Raw genomic sequence first — 27,185 nt, 5'->3', positions numbered from 1 at the left:
TAATCACAAGAAAATTCGCTGTTACAAGGAACTTACTAGGGTCTCTTAAAATTCTAATTCATAATCGGAAATATATTTTTACTAAAATAATCAAATCTAAACTATTAAAAAGATCATGTAAATATTAATAGATAATTTAAAATACTTTGATCAAATGTATGTATTCCTATACATACACGTACTGAAACTTGATTCGTTATTAAATCAAACATCACCTATCTAGTGCTTTTAACTTTGAGACATTTGATGGAGCATGTCTCATTAAGTCCAGGATAGGTGTGTGCATTGGTCTGGAGCTGCCACATTAATTCTTTCTTCAAGCTTAAGCTCCCCATGGATCACCCCTAATGTTTCGTTCAACATAGTCGACCACCATAAATTGAAAACTGTGGGACTGAAACTCTGTTATATGTCTAGCTAGGAAATTAGTATTAATATTCCTAGAAATACTATATAGATGTTCATATATATGCTGTTTAAAAGGGTCGTTCTGTCTTGCCCAAATGAAAAACTGAACACTGACAACAGGTAGCCATATAAACTATACCTTGGCTTTCACAGGAAACTATACCCTTGATATATTTAATCCCGCAAATTAGTACGTGTGTACCTGTCTTAATGTGCGGACAATAATGGCATCGTCCACATTTATGCATACCCCAAGATAGACTATAGGTGATACTATGCACTTCTAATACTACCTTTAAATTATGACCTTTTATAGCTCACCAAGGGCCTCATCCCTAAAGCATTCATAATTGATCGGTCTTCAAGATAAAATTCCAGTTGTTAATTAGAATGTTCCGGAAAACTACAGCATTAGTAGAATATGGAGTTAAAGAACTGGTAACAGTTGTTTGAAATATTCCTATTTCTACATTCCTCATTAACAGAATGAGTTGCTGAACAAGGAACTACCTCCTCTAGAAAATGACCTCTTGACAAAAAAGGCTTGAAGTAACCTCTCTCGCTTTTTATTTTTACTTCCATAATAAGGTGGTCGATAAGGGAGTCCGGGTACAACCATTTGATAAACATATCAAGGTTATGTCTAAGGTTATACTAAAGGTTATATCTAAGGTTATCACATTCTTTAAATAATTCATCTCTAGAAATCATTTTTGAGGCCCTTACCAACTGCCCTTTGACCCTGCTCTTTTCTGATGGTATGGGTGATTACTATGGAAGTGTAGAAAGCAGTTGGAATACGTAGGTTTCCTGTATATTTGTGTTGCATATCTATTATGTAATCCATCCTTATAAAGCCTTATGTCTAGGAAGTTGATGACCTGGCTATTAAATTGGAAAGTAAATTCCAAAAAATTGGTAAAACTCATTGCCTCGACCAATTGGGTTGCTTCCCTTTCTTCACCTTTAAAGATGAAAAACATGTCATCTTGGTACCTAATGTACCAAGCTACTTTTTCTTTAAAAATTTGGTTCTAAAAGAGAAGCGTCCTATCCCAAAATGCCTTAACGGCATTGGCAAAACTGTCACAAGGGGAGCCCGTAGCAACCCCTGATTTTCGTAGAAAAAATTTCCCTTTGAACATAAAAGAATTGTTGCTTAACACAATTTCAAGCAGCGCAATTATAAGATAAATATCTGCTCCTTCTAATTCACAAACCCATTCTAATCCAAGATCTTGGGGTATGACTGTATAAAGATCTTTAATATCGACAGTCAAAAAATAAGAGGAATCAAAGGGTATGCTATTGAGGTCTTCTAAGAAGGCCCAAGAATCACGACAGATCTTTGGTTCTGACTGCAAAGGGTATTTTAATCTAGAATCAACCCACTTAGCAGAGGCATATGGGATAGACTTGCGTCCATCTATTATGGGACGAAAGGGTGTATTCATGATGTTTTTATGTATTTTCAGCATACCAAAAATAACTGGAATGAGTAGAGCTGGCATACTTAAATACTGATATGTATCTATTGAAATAGAAGCATCTACAACTAGATCACTTAAATATGATCTAATGTGTTTATATGCCTGATTAAGTTCATTTAATGAAACTCTCAATTATAGCTTGTCAACATAGAATACATTCTTCTGTCATACTTCATTTCATCAATAAAAATGATACCCCCACCCTTATCTGGTTGCATTACTCAAATTTTTTGCATTTTTAAATAAGCTATAAAATCCCTTACTGCCTTTGTTGTATTATAGCTTTGAACCTCAGGGTTAGTTTGATTATTAACCAAAGCTCTGAAATGAACTTCACTAATTTTTTCAAAGGCAACAGTTCCCTGTAATGTGGGATTGAAAACACTAGAGACACGTTCACTCATCACCATACTAGCACTATTGCCAAACATTTAAATTGAGTTTACGGTCGAATAATTTTAAATCATAGATGGTTTTAGCTACATTAGCTTTACAACTGGGCACAAAATTGAAACCTTTTGCCAAAAAGTCCACCATCTGTTGCGGAATGCATATTGAACTGAAATTATAAACATTAAAGTCACCTTGTTCACTTTTATGTATAGTCAAATTGTTCAAATATGCTTCCTGGGCCATCTCCTGTAGCGGTTGTTCTGCTGTTTGGAATTGCGATTGATGAACTGCACCCGGTTGGTGCTCTTGTTGCCTCCCTGGTAAAAATCCTGTCTGTTACTATTTTGTTGATAGTTTGCATTATGCAGACTTGGTCTATGTACATCCTCGCCATAATGGCGTTGATTCCCTCTAACGCCTTCACTTTGCCGAACAACAGGGTTAAGTTGGCCATTAGTTTCAGGCTCACTATCCATGATGTCAGAGTGAGCACTGGTCTGGTTTACTGTTACTATGGAGACTGTCGTGTTATGAAGCGGCTTATTAAATCTATCTGGTGGATCCGGATAAGCCATTTTTTGATTGTATTCAAGTTTGTCTCTCTTCAATGTACGTGTTTTAGTGTCCATAATCTTTACAACGAGAGAATCTATACTGAAAAATTCTTTTAAAATCATATTCATATCTGCTCAACTCCGGATCTGTTTTGATCTCCCTGTCAAGAGTCTCAAGTTGTGCTTGCAGTTTATTCATTTGCTTGTCATAATTGACAATTAGCAGTTCAAGAAACTTGAGACCTTGTCTATTAAACATGTCCAGCAAATGTAAATGAAATTCCAAATTTTTAATAAGGCCGGAGGGGTACTTCCATAACTTAAATTTAGTACATTCTCTAAAATGGAGAATTCCTGTTTGCAATTTCTTATACTTTAAAAGTTTATCAAATTCTTTCAAGTTAGATACGATATTTTTCACTAGTAACTGCTCATCTTGGATGTTATTCGAGTCTCCAGACCTGAATTGAGGTGGCATTTTTATAAAATCGGCCAAAGACGGCATGAGCAGTCTGTCCACAGGCATAGGCACATCCTGGCTTGGCTGCTGTTTAGACCACAATTAGGTCGCCTTAGTAAATTAGATTGTTCATTACTTGCTTCTGCCATACCTGGTGTAAGTAGAAGCTCGACCCACTTCAGAGTATGTTCCCCCAGAGTTTTGGCTGGATTGAAGAACGGATCTGAAGGTGTTATCCTGTTAGGAAATTATCCTTGACAGGTCATCTACCAGATTTGTAAGTTGTTGTAGAAGAGCAGTCAAGGCCCTCACGGCATTCACCTCTGTTGAAGAACCTCCAAGACCGCTGAAATTATGTTCTTGGGAGCTTAAGCTTGAAGAAAGAGAATTAATGTGGCCGCTCCAGACCAATGCACACACTTATCCTGGACTTAATGAGACGTGCTCCATCAAATGGATCAAAGTTAAAAGCACTAGATAGGCGGTTTGGTTTAGTAATGAATCAAGTTATACTAAGTGTATGTATAGGAATACACAAATTTGATCGAAGTATTTTAAATTATGTCTAATAATATTAGTATGTACATGCTCTTTAATAGTTTAGATTGGATTTTAGTAAAAATATATTTCCGCATTATGAATTAGAATTTTGAGAGATCCTAGTATGTTCCTTTAAGTAACAATGAATTTTCTTGTGATTAAGTAATTTATCTAATTAATTAGTAAGACAACGATGCTTAAGCATTTGCATTTTGGGAAATACATTACATTTGGTGTATGAAAGCGCTAACATTAAATTTCGTGTGTGGTTTACCATTTTGCCTCAATTTTTGTATTTCATCAGTTTGTTTTTGAATTTGACTTGGTATATATCAACTCAGACCGCACTATAGTGAGGAACACAGGAAAGTCCAGCTCCCCACTGTAACCAGGATCTTAATCACAATGTCGAACTCATAATAATGAATGCAGCTTTATTTTCTTTAGTATGGTTCTTAAGACTTCCATTCGGCATTCTGCAACCTTGGAAGTGATTTCACCCGAATGGTATTTGGTGTACTACACCAACATTTTGACAGTAAACCATCCAACTTGGAATGCCCTTTCTTTTGGTGTTTTCCTTAAACCCCCCTTGCCACTTCTTAAATGTCTGTTTACCTGCATATTTGGACTGTGTATTCCATTTTTTTTGTCAAATTCAGATGAGGGGTTAGAGAATCCCATTGAAAACTTGGAAAAGGAGGGCTGAAAAATCTTGGAGATTCCCTGCATCAACTTACCCCTTTCCTCATACTTTGGTTCCTCAGCTGCAGGAGGTGATCAAAAACACAACTTCTATCCAAACAATTTAAAACCCAATTAATTTAGATCAGAGAGGTTTCTGAGAATGCTGGCAGGCGAACCTCCTCAAAACAGTACCAGTGGCCATATACCAGTCTCACACTAAACAAGGACTAGTGACTTGGACAGCTGAAGAAACTAAATTTAAGCAGATTTTTCTTCATAAGAAACAGCAGATAAAACATTCCTCTTACTTTCACAATTAGTCAGAATCAACTAGCGTACAAGCCTGACAATTCAAAATTCTGAAACTCAAAGCTGCATAGGCATACAAGTTTTTGTCCCATCCTGATCAGAAACAGCAGGACACTGAAGTTAAATGTTTTGCAGCAGTGGGATCAACTAAAGCTATAGCTGCTGGGTCAGGTTTGGGAATAGGGTATAAAAACTTAAGACTGAGGAATGTCGCATTTTATCTGCCTTTCTGGGGGCAGCTAGCAGACAGTCAGGAAAATTGCAGGCAGTGACACTTCCTCCAAAGCTGACAGTACTAGAGGAATAGGTAAAGGCATGGAAACTTCCTTCTGTATCATATTTACTGAGGGACTAAAACCTCCATGTTCTTCCACTGAAAACACTAGCATATTCTGGAAACAGACCCCCCCCCCCCAAAAAAAAAGGCAAATTAGAAACGGTGCTCTCCTCTGAGCGTAAATCAAAAAAACTGAGAAAACCCTGTAGCCATCATTTTCTCTTCCACTCCAGACTCTTGAATCTCTTCAGGAAAAGTATCCCTCTTTTTGTTTTTCGTTTTTTTTTTAAACCAGAAACCACCTTACAAGAACGAACAATAGCCTGAACTAAACCCGGAGCCAGATCAAGTAAATTATTCCTTTCTAAAGAAATTTGAGGAGGAGCAGATGTTTGCTTTTGATCTCTGACAGGAAAATTGAGCAGACTGTGTTATTAATGGCAGCAGCAGATTCCCTAAGGATAGGCACATAATTCTAAGGAAGTCTGCCCTGTTCCCCATCTCAGGACTGCCAGAATTCTCTCTCCCTTACACGTTGAGGAAACCCCAAAACCTGTAGAAGACGTGGCTAACCCCTGGGTCCATAGGGGATGTAGATGCTACACCACAGGGATCTTGGGTAAATGACTGGTCTGAGTTACCAAAAATGGTCGCAGCAGAATAACCCACCTGCAGCTGAGACACACAGCCTTCAACACAGCTGACTAGTAATTTGCTTAACTTTTTCTTTTTGCTGCTAACAGGACCTACTATGGTCAGTTTGTTCCATGGTCAGCACTGAAAGCATACAAGTGTGGTCTCATTTAAAAGTACAACACAGTCTTGTGACAGCCCATTAAAATAAACTTCCAGCTTAAATTAACTTTCCTGAACAAGAAAGTTTTCCCCCCAAATGATCTGCCCAGCGAAGGAACAGCCCAAGCCAACCACTGATCCTTGAAAGCCTCACAGGAGCATACACTTTGGCAGCAGGAAAGCTCTGAAGGGCTTGCACCCCAAACTTGTCTTTTTAATCAACTCAGTTCAGCTCAAACTGACAGTTTGGGTGTGTGAAAGCTGCTCTGATTTTTGAAAGCTGGCCCCAGCTAATATATCCTATGCAGTATATAAGCCATATGCCAAGGGTACTGCAGCAGTGATCAATATGATTAACATGAGGTAGAATCTGTGAATTAAAAGCATCACTTGTGTGGTAATTTACAAACCAAAGCAAGACAAATCTGTGCATGTGTACAAAAAAGTAGATATGCACCTACGGTTGGATTATGAAATTTACTTGTAGGCAGATTCATAAATTAGTAGACATTATCCAGGAGACCATTAAGTAGATAGCATAAAAATCCCAAGCACACCAAAGCACCATCTAGTTAAGGGAATTACTTAGGGTCATATAGCGGGCAAATGAAGGCCAGGGGAATTGAACCTTGTGCCATGGAAGTAGCTTGTTCCCAGCCTTAATCCTCCGAGTTTACTGCTAGATTAAATAGTGCAACTTCTCCCAGTCAGGGAAATCAAACTCCGGCCTTCCTTGTGGCAGGGATGGATATTAACTACTATAAAGTACATTATAGCACCTCATTGGAAACTTCTTTGTCTGGAAGCAAAACCTTCCCACCCAACCTGCTAGAGCAGAGTACGGCAAATTTCAGCACAAAACTCAAAGCATTGTGGAACAATAACTTATACTACTGTCCTCCTGACTTATCTCTATGAAACCTATACCTGACAAATTCCTGCTGTTATTCCTCAATAAATCCAAAATAAAATGACAAGATGACTAGAAAAGTTGGTTTTCTACAGAGCACAGGATCAATAATTTTAAGTTGCATTTTCAGACAGAATAATGAACCTCCAAGATAATTTTTAAGTCTCTTTATAAAGCATTTCAATTTCAAAAGTACCGAATCAGAAATGACAGCTTAGCGTGATAAAAGTCTATATTTTCAGAATATGCTGCTTACTAAAGCCACAGTGCTGCTTCAGCTGTAATCTGCATACGGACATACTTTAGTATGTCATATACAGAGTACTTGATCAGTGGATGACAGCTGCTACAGTTTACAGTGTGAAATGATTTAATAATTAGACTCCCCCACTTAATTTCCATAGTGTATTTTTTTTTTTTTATAGTTCATAGGTATATACTAGGTTAACTACCCCCAGGGCCTTTATAAACCTAGCAGTGCAACTGAACCCAATTGTCTCTCTTCATGGGTATTTATTATGAGGAGGTATACTATTTAGGAATTTTCTACCGGTTATGTGGGGGGCGTATGTTAGACGCGGATCATAATACTCAGACCATCAGAGACATGGCAACCAGACCCAGAGTGAATTTCCGATTTCCCATCCATTGGTCAACAAGCATAAATAGGGGTAGGGATGGACTCTGCTTCACATCGATGGGGTGCCTATTCCAGAGCATGGGGATCCTGAGACACATATTTGTCTCACAAACATGTCTTATTTACGACAAGTAAAAACTAAATTCTTGGATCTAGTGGTCCGAATGCTATTCATTTTGTGGACTTATAAAAGGTCCATCACAGCTTGATCCAAGGCTGCCTTGTATGCCAGGTATACATCACCTCTCAGTAAACTGCAGGAAAGAGTAGAGAGACAGGGCTTTAAGGCAGCCTGCATAGGACAAGTGGATTCTTATGGTAAGGGACCTTTGTGTGTGCTCGAACTGCTGCATACATCTGGTCATATACATGCCAAAGGGGGAATTATACTCAATGATGGGTTTAATAATGGCCAAATAAACTGGCACTGTGGACTTCCTTGGACCTGGATCCCATGCCCTTACTTATAAGTTGGGTGACAAAGATTTTCTTACTACCTTGGCCACATGTTGACCAAAGGACAGATTACTGTCCATACATGTTCCCAGATCCCCAACTACTGGGTCCACTCTTAATGGAGCCATCAATTGGGTTAATTAACCTGGATCAGTTTTCACAGAAGGCACTATAATACATTTCTTGACACTGAGTTTTAGTATTCGGTCCTCTTAGTAGAGGTCTGTCATGGCAGATATCGGATAGCTGCCAATCAGCAGTCATCTGCAAACTTGGTCAACCAAAGACCCCTGACATTCGCCCTCTTCTCCAAGAAGTGAATGTCAAATAGAAGCAGTCCCAGCATGGAGTCCCGAGTACCCCGCTGGTGACCAGACTCTTAGTGGTAGCATCATCAATCCTTACTTCCTTCATCCTGTCTGGGAGTCGGACAGCAATTCAGCAAGTTATATAGGGGTTTATGCCCAGTTTAGTCAGTTATCAGCTATGCAAGGTATTGCATTGAATACCTTAGCCAGTTCCTGGTAGGCATTATGCACCTTTTTCCTTTCATCCATTCCCTTGTTGGCCTTCTCAAAGACGTCCACCATGTGTAGTAGACATGATCCAAGTTTTTGCTGATCATTTCCAGGATAGTTCATTCCATGGCTTTGCATGTTAGACTAGTCAGACTAATACATATGTAGTATATGGGTTTGGCTGACAGCCCAACCTTGTGAAATGGGAAAACTGTTGCCATCTTCCATTTTCATGGTATAAAGCCTGTTTTGAGGCTTATAGTCGAAAAGTAACTCAAGTGACATTGATTGGTCATGTTTCCCAGCTATTTAGGAAGCATCCTGGGAGATGTTTGAACTGAATTTGCCAGCCAAGAAATTCACGGTCATTCTGCACAGTGAAGGTGACACCTCTGACCACCAGTTAGCACACTGTGCTGCCTTTAGGTTTCAGACATCGTTGCAAAAGCCTTGTGGTTGTCTTTAGTCTGCGAGACTATACTGACTTCATAATTGGTCTTGTAGAACTCAAGTCCTGTTAGTTTTCTATTTAATTTAAGAGGGCTCCTTTTATTACAGGAGTTGCCTTTTCTGATTTTAGCAATGACTTTTTTCCTTTCATTATATACCCTTATTAAGGTTGGGATTCCACCAGTGTGGTTTGTTTTGGGTTTACTTCTATGATTGCAGCAGCCTCTGTACAGCCATTTCCATGGTTGTACAGGGTCCCCCTGTGAACAGTTCTGAATAGGTTGTTGTGAATTCAGGGTTGGGAGGGGCTCTGAATTATGATAAGCTATTGTTTAATAGGGTGTCGTTTGCTTTGGAAATATCCGAAGGGGTATTTTTAAGAGTTTTATTTTTACCAAGTGGAATGACTATTAAATATATTCTTATTGCATCCAGAGGTCTTGGTGGGCTTTTTTCAAGTGCTTAGAGTTTTCTGAATACTGTTGTGGTTTGAAGCAGTGTAGTACAGTTTTGCTTGCTGTTCTACTAAATATTCCAAAAATCATCACTCCGTGCATGCGTGCACAAACGTGATTCATCTGATGTGATGTGGAGAGTTAACAAGAAAAGAAATGTAATAGCTGGTATTGTTAAAAGCAAGGTATTCCTCAACACAACGTGACATGTGAAATGTCGAGTGCGCATGCAAATAGTACTCAAGATCACAGGGTCATTTATAGCACCTTAAAAGTTTTACATCCAATCCTGTAAGGACTTAATATGTATAAAAAAAATACTTGTACTGCATCCAATAGCCAGATTCCCACCGATTTGTGTCCAAGCACAGCAATGCTGAAATCAACTTGACATGATTTTGTCCTGCATGATAAACAGAAGATATTTGTATACATCTTTGAAATTAGAGATAAATACAGCTAGTCATTTGTCTTCACACTCATTTAAGAGCAGAAATCACATGCAATGTGCATTTACTAGAGTTGGGCACAGTCCGGACTGCAATCAGGAATACCTACACTTCTAAGGGGGGATTTCTTTAACTGAAAAGGCTGTCAAAATCTGATGCGACTGGCACTGTTGCTGTAAACTGCAAACCACTGCCATTATCTTTATCACAATTTTGATGCCAACAGTTATTCCTCGCACCCAAGACAAAATGTTAATCAGGAAGATAGTAGGTAGGTAAAGTGAAAGTAATTCTCTTTCCCAACAGCTGACAAAGGGCCATGCGATTCAACGTCTTTTTGCCTTCATCTTTTCTCTCTCTCTCCCTCTCTACCTATCATTGTTTACTGAGAAAGTCAGACTGGGATAAAACCCTTTTTCAGTGCAGGCCTGGCAAGAAAATTTCCACATTTAACACCAGTTTTAACTACATAAAAGTATGGTTAGCAGGACGTTAACTCCTCTTTCCCACAGAAGTTGATCTGAATTTCTCCACTCTGCTGTTAAATGCAATCTCAAGTGCACTACTCCAGCCTCTTGCCTTCTAAAATGCATTAACGCATGCAACCTCTTAATGCATCCAATGCATTGCTAAATGCATCCCGTGTCTCGAACAAAACACAGCAGGGTTATTAATGCTGCATCCTCTACTGCACTGCCTACATACTTCAGTTGTACACATCTGAACACATTTTTTCATTTTAGTGCATAATCAGTCATTTCCTGTATTTTTTTTTTTTTTTGCCTGGAGAACAGCTCCCCTGATGAGCTACAATACAGTTAAAGATTCCATCACTGCCCCCTTCACATAGAACTGTCACCACTGCACTTTACTAGTTAATCAGTTTTTTAGCATCAGATCAGCGGTGAATAACATAAGCAGTGCATCACCCAGTGAATATTATAAACAGTATATTACCCAGAAAATATTGCAACAGGTATGTAACCATATATGCAAGAAGAATTACCATACAGTACCTTACTCTAAGCTATATAGAGAGATACAGAGTACAAACAAGCCTGGCACTGGGATACAGAATGCTGAAGTGCTCACCATTTAACCAGGTAGCAGTCAAGATTATTATATAGCATCCATGTGGGAAGGGTAGGAATGAGCGGCAACTCAATTCACCTAGTGGTGTGTGTGTGTGGGGGGGGGGGGGGATTAGTAGTGATAGCCAGGCAATCTGCTTAGCCACATGCAAGTGGAAACTTAAAAGCAACAAAACTGCTGGTTAGCTAGTGCTGTGACCTTTGCTTAAACCAGTGGAATGGAAGAGCACTCATTCACATGGAAAGGGCATAGTAGGCTCTTGTAGTGAAGCAAACTCCAACATCCAAGACAGTGGGGTTAAACATGAACCAACAAATGCCCTCACTGGTCACATGGATGCATATGAGCAAAGGCAAAATTCATCCATGGCTGCCCAGTACATTTGGCTCTAAACTCTGTACAGGGAATTAACAGACTTGAGAACAGTAGGAGTCCTTGTCATCAGGTATTGGGGGGGGGGGGGGGGGGCCTGCCCATGAATAGCTGTGATAGAAGTATTCCATTTCATTAACGCCAAGTTACGCAATATACTTTCATGTCACACCATGAAGAAAATGAAGTTATACTTTTGAGGGCTAGGTTTCCATCAGCAGCTCAGGACAGCAAGATACAGAACCCAGATTATTTTCAAGGACAGTTAATGCAGTTTATCAATAGTATTTACTTCCATTAATATATATTAAAAGCTATCCTGACTTCATGAAATTGACTTGTACAATTGGACTGAAGCACACTGCATCACTGACTGAACAGTCGTCAAAAAAGATTTCTGTAGATTACTACACCAGGACATACCCCACTCAAGTGTCCAGTTGTTGGAAAAATGCCCCTATTTTTTTGAACTAGATGCTTGTGAATGCCATGCTCTTTGTGACTAAAAGGAGATACTGCCAGCCAGCTAGCTGGAATTTTGTAAATAACTGTCATTGGTGAATATCAAAATGATTTATAAAAGATGCTTGTGTTACAAATGTATTAGAACTGTATGTCATGCGTATATCAAGCTGCTTGCAAAGACGTGTGTTGAAAAGGTATTTGCAGAGTACTGTTTGAAATGTAACCACAGTGTGTCCTGCTGGAAGAGAACAAATGTACATGCACTATTGTAACTGTTTAAATGTATATATTTTAACAATGGAAACTGGAATACAGCAGGTTAACCTCAGTCCAGCAAACTTTAGAAAAATATCTGAAATTAAATTACTTTATTGGCCAGGCCAGTTCTCAATGCAGTAAGAAACAGTCTGTGCTAGGAAGCTTTCTGTATTGTCTTTAGGGAAAACCAATTACTAGTCTTGAAAGCATGAAGGAATGCAATTGTTTTAGGACTTCCAGAATCTGCCAAAGTTCTGAGGAAAAGTCCATGTCTGTATATTTTAACAGGTAGATGCCAAATGCTGCCAGCTTCTAGCAACGGTGGTTTTGGACAGGGGAACTAGTAGAAGTCGGATGACAAGAAGTAATGTCATCCTCTAAGCTATCCCAGCAGTAATACTTGATAGTATTTTGAGAAGTCTCCTCGTGAAACAGAGCTTTCTGCATTGTCTTGGACCTGACAACATCTAAAAGATCCATTCACCACATCTGCCTTGCTCTGTTAGCAAGTTCTTAGATTTTAGCATAATTCTCTTAGATTCAGTCAGGAATATAGTGAACCATAGTTTAGATGTTTTTCTTTGAGACGGTCTTGCAATGTTGCTTTAAATATTTCCTGTGGTTTTGAACTCGGTCACTGTGACTATATATTTAGTATGGTCTTGCTCAACTATATTTAAACTTTTCATTGTGTCTGATCTGTGTAGAGCTAAGTTTTGAGAGTACTTTCATACATAGTTGGTGACACTGTGTGGGCCACTCCTAACAGCCTTGCTCTTGGTCAAACTACCACTTATGTCAATATTAATATTACACAGTAAGATTGGACACCCTTTGTCATGACCTTAAAGTAGCTGATGAGTTGACTGGTTGCAGTGTTAACTAATTTATAGTCTTGGCAGAAGGTGACAGCTAGTAATCCTGTGCCAGCCTTTCCCATGTGAGTGTGTGTGTGTGTGTGCGCGCTACTTGGTCAGGGACACTAAGCACTGGCTGGACAGAAAGGATGCTGGAGGTCTTAGCTTGGTCACCAAGCTGAGATCTCAACTCTATAGCTGTGCCAGTGGGGAATATAGCTGTGCCAGTGGGGAATCTTTTTGGGGATCTGAAGAAAGAGCGAGAAACCAGCCCTAGACTGACTGTTCTCTGTGTACTCTAGGGAAATTGTGCTTGATGCAGAGAGCTGCATCTGGAAATACTGTGTGAACCTGATACCCTTTCAGTGAAAGTCCACCACTGTTGCAAGTGGTGATAGTCTCCTCTTGATTACTGGTTGGCAGTGGTGGGTCATCACATCCTTATAGGTTGTAAAATGCAGAATGGGTTTTTCACCACAGTATACATGTGAGGTACAGACATGCAAGGTGGAGGCAACTTTTATTTTTGCAAAATGCTGTTAAGCTGTACTTTTTTGTATTTAGCTTTAGGCCATGTTTCTTACACCAGTGCCTACCCTGCAATCAGAAAACTTCAACCACGCTTGTGGGATACTGGCTTGTATGGCTGCAACAAATGCCAGAAAGGGGAGGGTCCAGCACTGATCCCTGTGGTACCCTAGTAATTACAATGTTACTTCCATAGAGGGTTCCAACAACTTTCACAAGTTTGTATCTTGTTGGATAGCCATTCGCAATTCAGTGGGCATCTCTAAGGTTCAATGTAAGTTGGTCTATTTTTAATACCAGTAAGGAATGTACTGTCTAAAGCCATGATCAAGTCAAAACATATAGCATGCATATAATGAGAACTGTCTACAGCCTCTAACCTTTCCAAAGAAACTGACTATATTCAGGAGACAGGACCTGCCCTTCATAAAACCAAACTGACTTGAGGCCTAAATCAACTAAGATGCCTATGTCTGTATAAATGAGGCGGGCTACAATATGGTCCACAGTTTTGCATACAAGGTTGTTTAAGGCTGGTGGGCATATAATTACCTGGGTCTGTAGAGGGGTCACAATGGTTGCTCTCCAGGCATCGGATACAAGCTCTGTGGATAGGCAGAGGATACACATTTTAAGTGCAGGCTCAGACAGTGCATGCATTGCACTGGTCTCATGGGAAATATTTTTAGCCTTTGACAGGGATTCTAAGACTTGTTCCAAGGTAATTTCAGGAGAAATTACATTTTCAGGGATAACAGTGGCAACATGGAAGTGGTTTAAAGTTCTAACAAAATTTGCCTACAAACATATTGGTTATACCCTTGTGATTGGAATGTACAAGTTTTATGGATGAGGTCACAGCATCATTATACATTAGTCCGTTAGTTGTCTGGATGCCAAGATGAGTTTCCCTTGCTATTTGCAGCAACCTTAAGCTCAAGCTCTGCTTTATATTTTCTAACAATGATCTTCAGTTCATTGCTTGTTATGTTTGTGTTCGGAGATTGGGAGGATGCAGATTTCTTTTAACTTTTCATTAGCTCATTCTTATACTATGCTGTATTAATATGTGGGTCCATTTCATCAGCCTCCTTGTGGATACCAGCATCCTTAACCAGACAAGGCATTAAAATATGTCATTCATTTTCTCAAGTTCACCAAACTGAACATGTCATTGCTTTTCAAAACATAACCATCTCACCGAAGGAAAGGACATACTGACCACTAAAGCTTCCCAGATATTGAATATATGGTATTATAGTAAATCAGTTGACCTTCAATGAACTCCAATTTTGATTACGTCCTGTAGTCAGATTTGGGGTAACCAAGTCATCCGCTACAGCATAACCAATAAGTAATTTTAATCCCCTTCTAGGGTATACCTGCACACTAAAGATTGCACATTTATCCCATTATTTCACACAGGGAAAAAAAGCATGCACATAAGTTGTTACTTCTGTCAGCTTAGAACCAATGGATATGTTCTGCAAAACTTAGCTTTTAGAAATATTAACATGGACTTTTGTAAATTGCACATGTGCAGGTCTGAACTGTGTGTATTTATTTCACTTATCCTTGGTTGACTGGGTTAGCCCCACTAGGCTAGTAACCTCCTTTCAGGGGAGACCAAAGGTGATATTTATACTACTCGGGAAAATTTGGTCAGGGCATCAGACAACTTACCTTACTCTTTATGGTAGGTACCATGGGATTTTTAATCATCCATCTAAGCTACCACCATCTCAGGCAGATGGAGCCAAAGGAGAGCACTGAATAAATCACCCACCTCCCTTACGCTGCACTGCAGTGCTGGCACTCCAGCTCAAGGAGTAGGAATAGAACTCAGTCTTCTGCACTGCACCCCTGTCACTGCTATAAAAATTGTTTTTATGATTTTTGAAACCAGTGTCAACCAACTTCATATAACAGTGCAACATTAACCAGATGAACTAAGCAACAATCCAAAAAACAGAAAAAACACTTCTGTAAGCTATGTGGATAATTTGATTAACACAACTGAAGTGATTAATATTGATCATGTCACTTGAATGAAAACTCTAGTTACCTATAGGTTCATACTAGGCTATCTGCCCTGGGGCAATTATAAGCCTAGCCCGATTCTGTATGGCTTATGCCACCCCTTGATATGAGTATACTGTGCCCTTTTTAAGGTTTAGTTTACTGTGCCTCTAATAGTGACACGGGAGTAATCCCTGGGACAAACTTACGATCCCCCATCCACCTATCGAGATTCTTCTTGAAGAGATTCAGTGAGGTGCTCTGCCTCACATGAACTGGAATTCTATTCCAGAGCGAAGGGAGCCTCTGGGTTATGAACCTGTCCCTCCAGCAAGTTCTATTTATTTCTGTGCTGAGGTTCAAGTCCCTCGATCGTGTGGCTCTAAGGGATTTAGATTTACTAAGGTGGAGCATGTCCATTAATTCTGGATTTGACATAGCTTTGTATGTCAGGCATAGATCGCCTCGAAGTAGGCGGTATACAACTGAGTAGAGCCGGAGTTATTTTAACAGAGCAGCATATAGCATCTGTTTGAGACCCTTGATCCTCTTGGTGATATACTTTTGGGGTCTTTCTAATTGCTTCAGGTGTCAGGTAAGGTACATCCCAAAAGGGGCATTGTATTCTATGATGGGCCTGATGAGGGATGAATAAAGGGGCACAATTACCTCTCTTGATCTAGATGTGAAACCCTTCGTGATGAGGTGGGCTATGCAGAAGGTCTTTCTAACCACTTTGGCAATGTGGTTTTCAAAGGAGAGATTGCCATCAACTTGGGTCCCCAGGTCCCCAATAACTTTCTCTGTACTTAATGGGTTTCCGCCTATGTGGTAATTTGTGGGCACATTGTTTTTGCCAAAGGGTATGACTATACATTTTTTGGCATTTAGCTTTAAACCATGGCGCTGGCACCAATTATCCGTCTCTGTGAGACCTTTTTGAAGGATGTTCGTGTCAGCTGGAGAGTAGATTATGGCGCCCAGTTTGCAGTCTGCGAACTTGATGAGCCATAATCCTCCCACGTTTGCCTGTACCTCGGAAAAGTAAATACCGAACAAGAGTGGTCCCAGGACAGAACCCTGTGGGATGCCACTTGTGACCGGTTTCGAGTCTGACATGGCTCCAGCAACTCTCAGTCTGTGGGTTCTGTCTTTGAGCCAGTTTGCGACCCATCTTGTGACATAGAGGTTTATATTTAAGCTGGATAGCTTATCTATGATGCCAGAGTGGGGTATTGTGTCAAATGCCTTTGCAAGGTCCAGATAGGCTGTGTGGACTACCTTCCCTTCATCTATGGCTTTGGTGACTGTTTCAAAGAAGTCAACCAGGTTCAAAAGGCAGGATCTGCCCTTGGCAAAGACGAACTGGGAAGGATCTAGTGCAAACTGGGTAGGATCTAGTGTCTGTAGGTCCCCAATGTCTTTGTTTATGAGCACCATGATGATCCTCTCCATAGCCTTGCAGACTAAGCTAGTCAGGCTTATGGGGCAATAGTTTCCAGGGTCCGTAGAGGCTCCACCTTTGTGGAGTGGGATCACTGTTGCTGTACGCCATTCTGTGGACACATATCCTGTAGTGAGGCTGAGATTGTATAGCTGTTTTGAGGGATTAGTTCCTCTTGGAGTTCATGCAGGACGCAACCTGGGATGCCATCTGGTCCCATGGAAGCAGTGTTTTTTGCTTTGGAGAGGGCAGCCTTCATCCAAGCATCAGAGATGTTTGGGAGGCAGCCCTCTGCCAGGATAGATACTTTCTCTTTTGGGGGGGGGGGTGGAGAAGTTTGCACTGAACCTGTCTGCCAGGATATTGGCGATGTCTGTGGGTTCAGTGTATTTTTTGTCGTTTAGAATCAACTCAGAACAAAGTCTGGGAGTTGTATCCCAGGTTCCTAACAACTGAAAAAAGCCTTATGATTGTCTTTGGTGTCCTGTGCAATTTTTCTCTCGAAGCTGGCCTTGGAGGATTTTATGAGGGATCGTAATTTTTTGCTAGTACTGATCAGAGATGCCTTCCCTATTAGGGATTTTGCTCTATCATGTAGTAGCTTCCTCCTGTTGTACAGTTTATTTATGGCAGGGGTCCACCAGACTGGACACCTGCCTTTGGATGATTGGGTCTTGGTTTTGTTTGGGATAGCATGATCTATGCATTCCTGGAGATGTCCGTAGAATGTGTTTATATAGGATTCTGCAGTTTGGGCCGTAGTTTCCACTGGCCCTGGGGCCTTGAAAGATTCCACTTCGGTTTTGAGAAGTGAGAAGTTCGCTTTTGAGAAGTTTTTCACTGTGGTTTTCTGGGCTGGGGGTGGGGTCGGGATGTGGACATCCAGTGAAATTAATTTATGGTCTGATCTTACCAATGAGGGATATACTTCTGGTGTGGAGCATAGAGTCCCCATGTTGGTAATAATCAGGTCTAGTATGTTGTCCCCTCTTGTGGGAGTGGTGACTAGTTGTTCCATAGCATTTGAGTTTATAATTTCCAGGAACCTTTGGGCTAAGGTGCCGGAGCTTGAGTAGTGCTCCCAGTCAATGTTTGGGTAGTTGAAGTCACCCAATATAATGGTGTTCGGAGAGATCTTCATGTTCTCCAATGTTTTCAGGAAAGCAGAGTAGGATTCCTGATTTTGAGAGGGTGGTCTGTAAGATGCTATAAACTGAAAAGCAGTCTTGCCCACTGTTAGTTGCACATGGATGGTCTCCGATACTTCGTGCAATGCCACTAACCTGGAGGTATGGATATCCTTGATAAATATGGAAACTCCCCCTCCTTTTGTGGTTCGGTCCGGGTTTTGGGGCCGAAAAGCATGATACGAGGTATAGCCTGGTAGTGCTGGGGTGCTCTCTGGAGCCTTGAACAAGGTTTCTGTCACTGCACAGATATCGATGTTCTCCATACTGAGGAGAGCTTCGAGTGCGTGCATCTTGAGGTTAAGACTTCTGGCGTTAAGCAGCATTACCCTTAGTTTCTTGTTCCTTGTGCTGTCTGTGGGGGTGGGTTTGACTTTTGAGCCTTGCCTAAAAAAGGCACTATGGGGGTGGCAAGAGCCTTTGCCAATATCCAAAAGCCCAGTGGTGACAGGTGCAAGCAGTCCCTAGCGAAGCAACGTAGCTTGTCGAGCATGTCATCCCAGGCTGACAGACACCCTTTGAATGACACCAAAATTTTCGCCAATTGTTAAAATCGATCATTTTGGCTTTGTACTGTGGCATCATTCTAGGTGAGGGTAGGATGCTGCTCAAGGTCAGGGTCATACCAGCCTGGGCTACATGATCAAAGAGCTCCTCTATGTCTCTTTTCATGTAGTCCAGAGAGGTACGTCTCAGGTCATTCACACTAGCATGTACAATGACCGAGTCATATTTGTATTTGCTTTGGAGTGACCCGAGTGCTTGCGTTATGTGGTGGATCCTAGCACCCAACAGGCAGCTCACTGTGACCTTCTCTTTATTCAGCCTGGTGAGTGGGACGTCAGTGTGTCTGACAATAGTCACCTATTACAAGAGTATCAGGTGTGTTATTTAGCCTTAAGGGCTGTGGCTGCTTGGCACAATGACTTTGTGGGCTATGTGTTGTGCGTGTTTTGTTTTGAGGTAGCGTTTGCTTGGATGTCTGCTTTGGAGGTCTCTGTTGCTTAGGTAGATTTTTATTTAGAGCCTCCGAGTATGTTTTTGTGTATTTATGTGTTTGGTTCGCTGATGTGGTGGGACTATGTGATACTGGAATTGTGTTGTGTGAGGTTACCTTCTCCTCCTGACTGGTTACACCAGTTTTGAGATGAGAGCGCTCAGCCTCCAGTTTGGCTAAATAGTTGCATCTCTCACATATATTTGAACCTGTTTGGAGGAGGAGAGGGCTGTCCTTGTACATGAGACAGTTGTAACATTACCTCAAAATTCCCAGATTCACCAGCTGGACTGGAGAGGAAACCATTGACTGACCTTTGAACATGCTAGAGTAATATAGGGAAACTGAATTTAAGACAGACCAATAGAGGACAGGGTAACCTTAGAGAGTGTAAGAGTAAGTAGTGCTTATGGTTTAATAGTGCTAACTTGTAGGATTACTTAATTGGACCAGTGAAGGGCCTTAGAATGAGAATATGGTGTTTAAATTGAGATATAGAGCAGTTCTAAGGGAAAAAGTGAAGAGCAGACTTAGAATAGTTTAAACCCAATTAGGCAGCGCTGCCCGCTGTTGCGCTATGCACAAAAACGCGCAAAAGATGAAGGAGTTTGGAATTGACCCAAAATGGCCAATAAAACTACAGTTTCAAGTCAGTAAACACTCCAACAGGGGCAGGCAGGCTGCTGAATGTTTTTCACTGCCACTGATCAGAGAGACTTCCCTTTAGCCCAAGCAAAAAATGGCCTCCAAGAAGGTCTATCATGTTATCGAAGTTTTACAACCTCGAATGCCATACATTCAAAACCCATATGTTTGAAGTTGTAACACTTGGATAACATGATATAGACGGTGACCCACCTATTTTTTAAAGAATGCAACACTCAAAGATCTGTTCAAAGTATTACAGAAGAACTGAAGACACTTCAGTGACAGCCTAGTCAAGCAGGTATTAAGCATGCCACCAAGAAAACCATTTTGCATACTTAGAAGTCCGTTGCCACCAACAAGAGGTATGGATAGTCTCTTTCTAACCAGTGTTATCACATTAAAATACTAGTTAATGCACGTGTCAAACTAGTTTTGTTTCAACCAAAAATAACTGCTGACATGATGTTCAACTATTAAACAGTCATCCATTTCAGGGGATTATACTAAAGAAAAATCATCCGCAGATGAATGACTGTTCAAACTTAAAATACGCTTCCCCTTTTTTACTAATAAAGCAAGAAGTTATGCTCAAAACTCCATTATGGCCCCACCTTCACCTTCTCAGAGACAGTTGCGGGGGAGGGGGAGTCCCTGAATGACTAACAAATAGCTTGAAATCCTCTTTAGAGCAAGCACAGCTTTAGCCATGTGAGGTTTTGTGGCCAGTGTGTGACAGATGAAAAGAAATCCCTCATTCCTCATCTTGATTTAGCAGGCAGGTCACACCTTTAAATTACATTACAGACATGTTAAGTGCAAATCACAGTTAAAGCACTTAACTTCAGTAACCGCTAGAGTCTAAACCACGGAAGCAATTTTGTCTTCAGTTATTCACTCATAATGCCTTTTTATGTTTTGTATGGGACATCTAACTGCTGAAGTTATGAATTTATTTCTAAGTAATAAACAAATGTTAAATAAATTTAGCTTAATATTTATTTTCATTTGTCTACCGGGAAAATCTGAACAGGCAAATATTCCTTTTCAGCAAAAGCCCAAGGAGAATCTGTTACATAGGACTTTTTTGCTTCTACAGTCAAAAAATAAAAATTGCAAAACGTATTTACATTTTTAGACATCACAAATACAGGAATGCCATACTTACAAATAAGAGAAATTAATACATGGAACTGCACAGAAATTTTAATCTAGTATACAGCATAAAAAAGTAATGCTATGGACAGATAGACCAAAAGAAAAAAAAACAAATTATTTGGATAGGGTTAGAAGAATGGAGAGATGGGTTTAATAAGGCAGAAGAAATTCAAGGATGTTGACAGCCAGCCTTTAAAAATATGGGGGAGGGGATGAGTACCACTAAGTTGCAATAACTATCTCGCACCTCAAGAGAAGAAAATACAATGAACAAAGCTGCAACAGTTGTCTGTACAAACCAAAGCGGCTGCACTGTGAATTTTAGCCAGTGTCAAATATTACACCAAATACAAATTAAAAGTTATCTAGTCACCATAACTAGGCATATGTGTTGTCCATTTCATTCTTCCTCAACAAAGAGGTTACAGATCCAAGCCTCAGATCCAACTCTGCCACATATTTCAGCCTTTGGATACAACTCTGGACCTCCTCCATCTACCTGCAATGCCCTAGGTCCCTCCCAAACACCTCAGATCAATTTTGCTGCCATAAAGCTTACATTAAGTAGTTCAAGAGAAACATAGATACTAGAATAGGACTCAAACCCAGAACTTGGGTCCAAGCAAGAAAAAAATATCAGGTCACTCCAGAAGATTAGAGGAAGGGGGATGGAGGAGGGAAGCTGATGAATGAAAATGAACACAGATGCCTAGTTATGGTGAGTACACAACTTAAAATATGATGTTGCCCTTTTCATTATTCCTCAACAAATGGGAGAGTCCCCAGCTACGTAATTCTTGGGTGGTCTTCATGGAAGGATATTCCAGAGAACTGCCGAACCAAACACGGCTCTACTTCTTGAAATGGAGTCCAATTCATAATGAGTAATTAAGGTATGAGCACTGGACCATGCTGCTCCTGCACAAGCATCATCAACAGAAGTTCTGTTGACCAAAAAGCAGATTAAGTGCCCATGGATCTAGTGGAGTGGTCAATTAGGCAGATGGCCTTGTGGGGAATAAATCCAGGAAATGCAGTTAGTTATCCATTAAGCCAAAGTAACTTTAGAAACTGGATAAACTAACCAACTTGATGAAAGGGAGATGAACACCTACCTTGACTTTCTGAATTATTTTGCTCAGTGTAAATAGAAACTTAATTGTCTGTGCACCTCCAGAAGATGTAATATGTATTTGAAAATTTTGGAACGACGACTGGTAAATGAATAGTTTGGTTAAAGTTAGATTCAAAAGTCACCTTAGATACTTTAAGTAAAAAAGAAGGGTTAGTCTGTAAAGTAACCTTGTATTTATGAAAGATAATGGAGTCTAAAGAAAGAGCCTGGAATTCAGATATTCTTTTAGCAGAAATGATACCCACTAAAAAGGCATTTTTCCAAGACACTGTCATTTTTTGCTGAAGGTTCAAAGGGTCCAGTCAAACCCTGGAGTATCACTATCAAATCCCAAGGCATAATGGATCCTTTACTGGATGTCCAAGTAGGAAGGTGTCTTGGCCTTGTATAACTTAGAGGCAGCCAAACAGTTTTTGACCCCTGCATGAAAATTTGATATGGCTGCCAACTGTACTTTGAATTTAGAAAAACTAGCTCCTTTCTCTGAAGAGAAAAAACTAGAAAATCTTGTACAGAAGAGACAGGGCCAGTAAAAGGGTCAATTGTTTTCTCAGAGCCCAAAACAAAAATCTTTTCAATTTACTCTTGTAAATCCTTTTGGTGGAGTCTTTGTGAGGATAATACGGTACATACAGGGAAAGAAAGCCTGGGCTATCTGGCTATTAGTGGAATTGGAAAAAAAACAGGTGGTTAGAGGGCTGGGATATTGTCATGATTCATCCCCAAAGGGTGTGACAGAAGGTCTGCAGCTGGGTCCAGTATCCAAAGAGGATAACTATAAGACCAAAGGAAGGGGAACCACACCTGCGAGGCCAGAAAGGGGCAGTGAGGATGACTGAGCTCTTCAAATTGCTTTCTGTAAAAATTTTCAGATCAGAGGTAATAGGGTATAGGCATAAAGGAGACTGGATAGCCAAACATGGACTAGAACATCTCTCAGTGACTCCCCCCCCCCCCCAAGGGGGGGGTTAGGGCAAAATACCTACTGCACTTGTGGGGAGATGCAAAGAGGTCATAGTAAGGGTGGCCCCAATGACAGAATTTTCTCCACCATTGATTGAGACACTACTTGCGAGTCATCAGAATGGACTTACCAAGTTTGTCCGCTAGTACAATAAATTTCCCCAGAATGTGCAAAGCTTGAAGAATTAGTCTGACAGCATGAGCAGGACTAAATATAATTAGATGAACCAGAGATCTGAGTGTGTCTATACCATGAGAAGTTAAGGAATCAATCTGAGTTGTGTTCAGATGTGCACCTATCAACTCCAGGCTCTGTAGAGCTGTCAGATTTGATTTTGCAAAATTACTGTTATACCTACTGAGTGACAAATCTGGAGCAAATAATCCCTGGACAAGTGTAGGAGATTCATGGTAGGAGTGGCGATAAGAGTCTTCTAGATATGTTAAGACTAGGAATCCTTTTAGTCTCAAAATGAGCTGCCACCACTGCCATACACTTGGTAAACACCCTGGGGGCTGTGGTAAGTCCAAATTGCTGGGCTCGGAACTGGTAGTGAGTGGCTCCCAGCTAAAAGCGCAAGTGCCCCCAGGAGTGCCTGTCTATTTTGATGTGACAGTACACAACTTGAAGATCTATGGCGCATATCCAATCATCCTTGCATAGAAATGGCAGAATGGACTGAACCATGACCATTCAGAATTTCGACTTCTTCACAAATTGATTTAATTTGCTTAGATCCAGAACTGGTCTCAGGTCTCCTGTCTTTTTTGGCACTAGAGAGAAATACGAGCAAGTTCCAAATTCTGTTTTCTCTGATGGGACCTCAAGAATGACTTGTCTAGAAGCTTTTGAATTTCTTGTGTTGCAGCTTTCCTCCAAGTGGGACATCAGAAAACCTCATTCTTTTGGAAATTAGAGCCTGGAAAAAGAGTACGGAGTAACCTCTGGATATTATTTTTAGCACCAGAGTATCTTTATTGCAGCCCGAGCCTCTGGGTGCAATTACAACTGTCCTCAGACTGTCTGCAGAAGGGGGCAGTGAGGCAGCACTACAGGAGTTTGGAAGGGTCCATCAGGAAAGGAGTTTTGGAAATCCTGATTTTACAGGTCTCCTCTGCCTTGAGGACAACATTTTCCATTAGAAGTCCATCCCCTGCCTCTGAAAGAGTTTGCTCAGAGCGAGTCCTGAAAAGTTCCTTGGGATTTGCTGAATAAAATTTTCTTGACAATTCTCCAATTCCTTGAAAAGCTTTGTTGAAGACTAGAAAATTTAATTCCTATGGCAGACAGGGTCTTTCTTTTTTGTTCACTGTGAGTAAGCGTTTATTTCACCAAAGGGCCAAATAAGGATGTTCCATCAAAGGCAGCACTGACTAAAAGATTTGAAAGGCTCCACAAAGTTGCATAGCTGCATCTAGGCGAGTCTCCTTATGGCAATCCCTGAACCAGCAACCCATGAGGCACCTTCTGCTGCATGAGAGTAACTTCATGGGTGCACTGGAAATTGACAAGAGTGGCCAGCTGAGATGGTCTTTTGAAGTCCTCTGTAGACGTGGATTCAGAGTTTGATAGTTCTTTTGTCAAACCTCCCTGCAGCCTTGTAAAGTACACCAGGTAGTGCAGTGATCTCAGGGCAAACGTTTCTGAAGCAAATACATGCTTTCAAAATTTCTCCAGTGCCCTAGACTCAGTTGGGGGGGGGTGGATAGAGGAGCTCTGCTAGGTCCTTCTTAGTGGCTGCCACCACAACCATCACATCAACAGAGACTCCTTTGCTCCAGTGGGGTTTATCCTTTGGCAAGGCAAAAACTTTTCCAGGTGATGCAGGACTGGTTCAAAGGAATCCAGTAACTTTTGTCCAGTGAGAGACAAGGGCTGATGAGCTCATCAACTGGGGATGTCACCCAAAACAGATGAGCCAGCACCAAAAGCCTCCAAAAATACTGATTCCTCTGGAGGACTGTCAAAGGACCAACCACCTTTTTGTTCAAGGATCTCTAAAATGTCTCCAAATGAGATCAGGTGGTCACCTGGGGATCCTTCCCCTTCCTTGAAATCATTATCTTCACTGAGAAATTTCTTAGGGGAACCTCTATGCCTTCTCTTGTGGTGAACCTCCTCAGGGAGATGTTCTGGAAAGGTGTCAAAAGAGAAGGGGAGTACTTCAATGGGAACAAACTAGAAGTTAGAAGGAACCAACGGTCCCTGTGGAGTAGGTCTGAGAATCAGAGCTCTTAACCAAAGAGGGAATGGGGGAAGGATCTGAGGAGAATGACAGACTGGATCTCTAGAATGAGAACTCTTTCCACAACCTCAAAGGCAGACAAACCTGGTGAAGCTGCAGCCAACCCACACCAAAGCCAAATGTTCAATACACATAGATCAAGACTATGACGTGATCCATGCCTGGAGAAGGTAAAAGGACCAGAGCAACCCACCACTGAGGATCTGAGGGACAAGGATGGGTTTGACATCACTGGGCTAGACCCTGGCCTTATAAATCAAATAAACTCTTTGGCTCCAGGACTTGTCCTGGTCCAAAGATATTCTTACAGCAGCTGGATCATGAGGCTGTGAAACCAAAGGATGGATCAGAGAAGGAGATACTGTGTTGTCAGAAGTCTACTCTTGGATCCAGTAGGAAATGGAACAGAGATAACCCTCATCTGGATCTGAGCTCTGAGGAGTTTGCATCATCTTATCTGCATCCATTTTGGAAAGACTTCTGGAGGACCTGATGGATGAAGTAGTTGACTGAGGTCTGGAGTGCTTTTTAGGTGTCTGAATAAAAGGGCAGTGAATCCCAAGGGAGATCAAAAACTCAGTTAAGTGGGTCCTTGGCATGTAAGATGTGCCAGGTTTAGGATCTGACGACTTAGGATCCACAGTTTGAGTGGTAGGAATGGCTGAGATAATAGGATCTGAGGGGTTTACGATCTGAAGGCTTTGGAGCTAAAGTATGTGTTTACGGATTAGACAAATTTGGATCTAATAATTTCCGGAAGTTTTGAAGGTGGCTCCAAGGGAGTCCTGGGAGACTTCAGAGACTAACACTTCCTGTGCTCCCATACAACTTTTGAAGGCTTACTAGGTGTTTGAGCCCTTGAAGAGGAAGACGAGGGAGGAAACAAACCTTTAAGAACAAGCTTACTCCATCTGTGAGCTATGGTCAGGTTTAATCCTGCAGAAATTGTACACTTTATATTTAAATGAGCTGCTCCTAAGCAATAAATGCACTCATTATGGGCATCTGAGTTCAGGATGTTATGCCCACAAGATGTGCATTTCTTAAAACCTGCCAGCTTGTCAGCCAGAATAGTAACAATTCCCAGAGAAAATGGTAGTTAATGTAAGGACTGATTTTTTACAAAGACCAAATACCACCAATGGTAAAAAAAATACCCCGCTTAATAAGGTAGGAGTGATAGAACAGAAAATACCAGCAATGGCAAGTTTGAGAGGTTATTATAAAAACAGCAGGAGCCTGACCCAGAAAATCAAATCCAAAAACTAAGAGGGAAGTTTAATTTTATATATATATATATATATATATATATATATATATATATATATATATACACACACACATATACACACACATATATATATACATATATATAATATACACACATATATACATATATATTATATATATATATAATACACACATGTATGTATATATATATACATGAAAAACTTAAACCTTTTCACTTACAACTATAATTGAATGATGTGAGAGAGATCCCACATGTGCACAATGGCAACAAATAAGATCTGAGGTGTTGGGGATACACTAGGGCATTATGGGTAGACAAAAGAGGCCTAGAGATGGGTCCAAGGTCCAAAGTATGCAACTGAATCAGATCCAAGGATCGGATCCGTAACCCATTCGCCGAGGAAAAAACACCATCAGATCCTTTGATTAATACAAAGCTTTACATTAAAGTAATTTGTTCACATACAATAGTACATCCTGGTATTTAATGAGTTAAGTGCCACAGTGCACTTGTATCACTCATTCCTATTTATACAAGCTGTTTTTAATAAGAAAAAGCTTTGTAAATTTTTATTAAACCACAGCCCAAATTTAGTGCATCCCTTCAGTGATGTCAAATAAGGAATAACGAGGCATGTATCCATAAACTTTAATGGATGCATCTTTGTGCATGTGAGATGATGCTTCCGTTAAAGTCTATGGACACACTGCACACTTTCCCCAAGTTAACATCACGGAGGTTAAATTTTACTGCTTAGCCTCAGTGATCAAATCTTG

The sequence above is a fragment of the Protopterus annectens genome, chromosome 6.part0 (assembly GCF_019279795.1).
Source record: "Protopterus annectens isolate FY-2018-M chromosome 6.part0, PAN1.0, whole genome shotgun sequence".
NCBI classification, from domain to species: domain Eukaryota; kingdom Metazoa; phylum Chordata; order Ceratodontiformes; family Protopteridae; genus Protopterus; species Protopterus annectens.
Note: the sequence above shows the minus strand (reverse complement) of the source record.